Consider the following 6816-nt stretch of genomic DNA (forward strand, 5'->3'; position numbering starts at 1 on the left):
CCCCACTTGGATATGCAAAAAGCAGGCGGATTCTATAGGAATGCATTGATTTAACGCCAGCATGAACATGTTATGCTGCTGTTAAACCGTGTCGTTTTTGGAGGTCAAGCTTTGAGGATGGGTGCGGTAGGGCATGGAAATCTCATTCCGTGCCGCCCCAGCTCCTGCTGCAAAAAACGAGAACATTTTTATTTGTTAAAAATGTGCACAAAGTGCGACCGAGGCTCGAATGCGTCTGGGGCTGTTCAAAATAGCAGCACACACATAACCCAAAAATAGATGATAAAATGGATGTTACAATTTAAGACCCGTTTAAGCACCTTTTTTAGCGATCAAGGGGACTCCAAAGGTGGCCCAATGTCTTTTTCCGTACACCGAATTTCATCCCACACAGTTCTAAATCTACACAGAATGTCATCCCACATAGTTCTAAAGCTCCATAGAATGTCCTCTCACACAGTCCTAAAGCTACAGACTGTCATCCCACACAGTTCTAACGCTACACAGACTGTCATCCCACACAGTTCTAACGCTACACAGAATGACACCCCACACAGTTCTAAATCGACACAGAATTTCATCCCCCATAGTTCTAAAGCTACACAGAATGGCCACTCACACAGTTCTAAAGCTACACAGACTGTCATCCCACACTGTTCTAGCGCTACACAGAATGACACCCCACACAGTTCTAAATCTACACAGAATTTCATCCCCCATAGTTCTAAAGCTACACAGAATGGCCACTCACACAGTTCTAAAGCTACACAGACTGTCATCCCACACTGTTCTAGCGCTACACAGAATGACACCCCACACAGTTCTAAATCTACACAGAATTTCATCCCACACAGTTCTAAAGCTACAGAGACTGGCATCCACTGGCGTAACAGGGGCCCCGCAGCACCCACGGTGCGTGGGGCCCCGCTAGCACATGTCCTGGGAGGTGCCCCCACTTGGAAAAAATGAAAACAAATATTTTTTCTAAATATTTTTTTTATTTCTTTTGAAATCACATTGCCTTCATAAAGAAATTATTTCTACAACAGAAATAATGTCTTTATGAAGACAGAGTGACTGCAAAAAGAGAATTTCTTTTTGCAGTCCGAGGGCTCCCCCAACCCCATGACATGGAAGACGCCAGGCTGGAGGCCTCCATGTCATGGGGTGGGCGAGCAACTATGACTTCAAAAAGAAATCTTTATTTTTGAAGTCACTCTGCCTTCATAAAGAAATGATTTCCGTTATGGTTCGTTCCTTAACAAAAATAATTTCTTTATGAAGTCAAAGTGATTTAAAAAAGAAACAATTAGCCTCATTACAAGTTTGCCGGTAGCCTTGCCGGTAAAACCGGCATGCTGCTGCCAAACTTGTGCTTTTTTTCCTGCACCCGCGAATGGGCAATTACCGGGTCCTTACGACCCGCCAGACCCAGTAATTGCCCATTTGCGGGTGCTGGAAAAAAATGCTTCCCATTCCCATTTGATCCTCATAGGGTTCAATGGGAATGGGGAGCTTGGATGCACCGGCACCATTCACCATTCAGAATGGTGCCGGTGCATTAGACATGCTCTGCTTGCGGGTTCTGGTACGCCCGCAAGGTCAGACCTGGTGGGCGGGAAGGCACCCGCGAGCAGAACTCGTAGTTTGCCGGTCTTGTAACAACGGTACCGGCAAGCTTACCAGTAACGTTGTTACCGGAACGGCAAACTTATTTTGAGGCCCACTTTCTTTTTGAAGTATTAGGGCTCCCCTCAACCCCATGACATGTGTGAGTGTATTGTGAAAGGGTGTACACTTAAATGTGGAGGTGGCTGCCTGTTTGAGTGTATGGTGACAGGGTGCACACAAATGTGTGGGTGACTGGGTGTGCATGTGTGCGTGTACAGTGAAAGGGAGCACACTTAAATGTATGGATGGTTGCCTGGGTGTGCCTGCATGGTGAAAGGGTGCACACTTAAATGTATGAATGGCTGCCTGGGTGTACCTGTATGGTGAAAGAGTGCACACTTAAATGTAAGGATGGCTGGGTGTGCATGCGTGTATATGGTTAATGGCGTTTGTGCCTGTGTTCAGGGGCGCAACAAAACCTACATTTCAGGGGTCTAATCCTTCAAATGTTTGGAGAGGCGCTAACTTCACAGGTGGTGGGGAAGGCAAACTTATTTTTGTGGGGGCATCTAACTTCTTTACACATTTCAATCAGACTATTCTAGTGCAGCTTCAATGTTACAAGCAGTTAACTCTCTCCTTTAAGTGTGAAAGCACCCACTTATGAACTGTTGTGAGAATGAACAATCTCCTGTTCCCTCTACCCTTCCAATCACTTCCTTGGCATGAAAGTACTAAACACACATCGCAATTTAAATTGCCTCTACAGTGAAATGCTTTACATTAGTAACTGCTGGGCCCTTGTTAACAGCGAAACCCAGGTGCCGTTTAACATCTGTGTCCTGCTCTGTCTGGCAACTGCTCTGGAAGTCAGCCAGGTTGAGTCAACATAGCCCACAATTTCTGGGGGTGAGTGTTGCAGTCCAATCAACTGAATATTGTTAAGCCCCTACTTCTGTTTAATGCCTTAATTACTTATTGGTAATCTTCATTACTCATATCCCTATTCTTCCTCGTCTCAGTACTTGTGTATGAGGCATTACTTGTGTATGAGGCACTAGCTTCATACACAAATACTGGGATGAGGTAGAGGTACATGGAGGTAATGCCTGACTTAGCTACCTGTATCTTCATTACTCCTAATCCCACTCTTCCTCATCCCAGTACTTAAATGTGAGGCAAGGACCCTCAAACGTAAGCTCTGGGACAAGGAAGAGGGACGTGAAGGTAATTATGGGCCAAGGAGCTGATTTTGGAGGTTGGGGTAGGGCATGGGAGGGAGAAGGGATGTGTGGGTGGTGGGATTGTGTGATAAATCATAATGGTTGTCCATGTCCAGGCTAAGCAGGCATGATATGTGGTATTAGTGGCTAGAGAGGCATTTTGGTGCAGCCAGTCTAGTTATTCCTCAGTTTGGTATGACTTTTTTTAACTGCACATGTCTGATAAAGCAGTCCTGCTAATTGTAATTACCTGGCTAGATTGGCATTTGGGTGCTGCCAGCCTAGCCATTTCTTACTGCAGCATTGTATATTTTTTTGAGCATCTGTGATAAAATGATATAAGTCTATTATAGCACACCTGTACACAAGTGTTTCTTGGCGCGACAAGCAATGGAGTGAAGATAGAGGGTGGACAAGACAAATGATCTTACTAGGCCTTGTGTCATTCAAATCGTGCAAGTGCGAGAATGAGAAATGTAAGGGGAAAGGGAGGGGGGAAGTGCAAGGAAGAAGGGAGGGGAGAACAGGGCTGTAATTGTAACGCTCACCTGATTCCCGCAGAGGCGCCGGTCTTGACCGGGTGAATGCCGTATCTTCAAAGGTGATGTGTAACACACGGTTGGCTCTTTGGGCTGGACCTCTGTGCACTGTATGTCTGACTCGAAGAGTAAGATGTCTGCAGATAGAAAATATGGGATTAATGAACTGGGGTTATTGGGTGCCTCTCTCCTCTTCCCTTTCTCTTCTCCTGTAGAACCCCAAAGGTTAACACCCTCACCTTAGGTAAGTGAACGCCGAGCTCTCCATCTGCCTCGGGGCAGGGTGCCGTAACCAGTTTCTTCACTGGATAAGGGTGCAGGCCTCTTGACCTCAGAGGACTGCTGTCCGTCGTTAACTGCACGAACGGTAAGTTCTGGGCACTTCAAATGTCTTAAAAGTCTTTTGTAATGATATCTCTTGTTTTGCAGGGTTCCGGCGATGGCGGATGGCGGGCTGATGAGAGTTGAGGATCGAACCCGCGTGAGGAATAGAAGCGCCTGGAAGCACTAAGTAAGTGCTTGTAGCCTGCTTCACGATGCGCACTAACTGTCCCTTTTATCTTGCAGGTACAAGTTCGGAGCTTTAGAGAAGCTGAAGGGTGCTGGAATACCCACTGGATTCGGCGTGGGAAGGAGTAATGGCACGTGAGTAATAAAGTTGCCCAATGTCTTTAAACGCACCTTCTTTTGTCTTTCAGATGCGGGATGCAGCGCCGAAGGCCTCCGGAGCGTGCGAAGAGCTGGTAAGCTTTTGTCTTTCAGATGCCGGAATGCAGTGCGAAGACCTCCGGAGCATGCGAAGAGTAGGTAAGCCTTTGTCTTTCAGATGCCGGAATGCAGCGCGAGGCGTTGGTGACAGCCGATGGACCAGGTAAGAGATGCGCTGCCACTGAAGACCGTAGTGCTAACCTGTTCTTTCTTTGTCTTTACAGGTGCTGCTGAAGACTGGATTCCAGGATGGTAAGCCTTTGTTCCCTTAGGCCCAGGATCAGAAGCAGAAGACACGATGAGCGTTCTGCTGCAGAGAATGCAGAATAACGCAAAGCAAGATTCATCCATCGGGTGTGGTTTAAATAGCCTCCTGTAGTGCTTAGGTGTCTCCTTCCACAGCCACGCCTAAGAAAAGAGTTCCTGCTTTCCAGAAGAGTTCCAGTGTTCTGAACCTAGGGAGTGGCTCCTGCCCCACCCAACAGGAAAAGTAGTCCCAAACAGAAGAGGATCAGGGGTTCAACTGGCAGGTAAGTAAGCAGCATGGTCTGCTGCAGGTAAGTCCACCCAAGCATTATGAGCCCGGCGCTTCCAGCGCTGGGACTGGGCATCTTTATGAGCCTGGTGCCACTGGCGCCAGGACAGGGTCCAAAAGGTCCCAATTGGGACTGGCTGGCACTCGGAACCGGGGTTATGGGTCTGCTTCCAAGGGAGTCGGGCAAGTCCTGATCTTTTGGAAGCAGAGATCATGACAGCACCCCCTCTCAAGGCCCCTCCCAAACCGGGCTTTTCCGGGGGTTTGGGCTTGTTAGGAAATGTTCGATGAAATCTTTTGATTAGACGAGGCGCGTGGACATATTCTGCAGGTTCCCAGGATCTTTCTTGGGGACCGTAGCCTTTCCAGTCAATCAGGTAAAATAGTTTAGATTTGGAGATCTTGGAATCCAGGATGCTTTTGACTTCAAACTCGAGTTCTCCATCAACTAGAATAGGTTTTGGAGATGTAGTTAGTCGGGTTTGAGGTTGCACGGGTTTTAATAGAGAGACGTGGAAGACCGGATGTATCTTCATGTGAGGGGGCAAGTCCAACTTGACCGCTACTGGATTTACTATGGTAGTGATGGAATAGGGACCAAGGTATCTTGGGTTGAATGTGCGTGGTCCTTTTAGAGGTAGATATTTGGTGGATAACCAGACTTGATCTCCTACTTGATATTGGGGGGCTTCCTTCCGATGTTGGTCTGCTCCTTTCTTGTATTGTTCTTTAGCCCTTTGAAGGTGAGAAACGGCTTCCTTAAAGGCTTGGGTGATTGTAGAATGCAGGTGGTCTACTGCTGGTGTTCCAAGATCTTGGAGTGGATCCAACTCCGAGGTTCGAGGGTGACTACCGTATAAAAGAAAAAACGGGGTCTTCCCAGTTCCCGAGTGGACAGAGTTATTGTAGGCATATTCGGCTATCCAAAGGATATCTTTCCAAGTTTTTTCAGTTTGTTGTAGCATGCAGCGCAAATACCGTTCCAGAGTTTGATTGGTCCTCTCGGTTTGTCCGTCGGTTTGAGGGTGGTGGCTGGTCGAAAGTCTCACATCAATTTGAGCCGACCGACAGCAACTTCGCCAAAAATGAGAAATAAATTGACTACCTCGATCCGAAATTAGAACTGAAGAAAAACCGTGCAGTCGGACGATGTTTTCGAGAAATTCTCGGGCCAGAGTTGCTGCTGTTGGTAAGCCTTTGAGTGGAATGAAATGCGCCATCTTGGAGAATAGGTCCACGATTACTAGGATCGTATTGTATCCGGAGCATGGAGGTAGATCGGTGATGAAGTCCATAGAAAGCGTATGCCAAGGGCGAGGCGGGATGTCAATAGGGCGTAAGAGGCCGGCTGGTTTTTCCTTTTGACTCTTGTTTTGGGCGCATACTCCTCAGGACATTATAAAGTCTCTGATATCTTTTTTCCAAGACGGCCACCAGAAGTAGCGCTTGATCTTTTCCGAGGTCTTGGTCATACCGGGATGTCCTTCCATTAAAGAATCGTGATAACAAGAGATTACCTTTTTCTGTAAATCTGTGCTGGGCAGGTATAACCGTTCTTGGAAATATAATAGGTTGTCCTTCACCATAAAGTCCTTTCCCTGCAGATGCCAATTCTGTATGTCTGCTGGAGTTACCAGTAGCCTGGCTTTATCCTTAACTTCCTCTATGGATTGTGTGGCGATTACACCTAGAATTCTTTGTTCGGGAATGATAGGTACAGGTTTAGGATTGATCAAATGTTCTTCCACTCCCATCCGAGAAAGGGCATCAGCTTTACCGTTTTTTGTACCAGGTTGATAGGTAATTATGAAGTCAAACTCGGCAAAGAATAGTGCCCAACGGAGTTGCCTAGAGGATTGAGCTTTTGCGGTTTTCAAATATTGCAGGTTTCGGTGATCTGTAATCACAGTAACGGTGTGTCGGGCCCCCAGAAGATAATGCCGCCAAGCCTTAAAGGCGGACTTGATAGCTAGAAGTTCCTTATCAGTAATAGTGTAATTGATTTCAGGAGGCGAGAATCTGCGGGACCAAAATGCCACGGGATGCAACTGATTGGTTACTGGGTCCTTTTGTGATAGAACTGCCCCCATGGCAAGGCTCGAAGCATCAGTTTCAACGATGTAGGGGAGTTCTGGGCGAGGATGTTTTAAGATCGGTGCAGAGATAAATCTAGTCTTCAAATTCTGGAAAGCTTGTTCCG

This window comes from Ambystoma mexicanum, chromosome 8 (genome assembly GCF_040938575.1).
Source record: "Ambystoma mexicanum isolate Mex_15411 chromosome 8, UKY_AmexF1_1, whole genome shotgun sequence".
NCBI lineage: Eukaryota > Metazoa > Chordata > Amphibia > Caudata > Ambystomatidae > Ambystoma > Ambystoma mexicanum.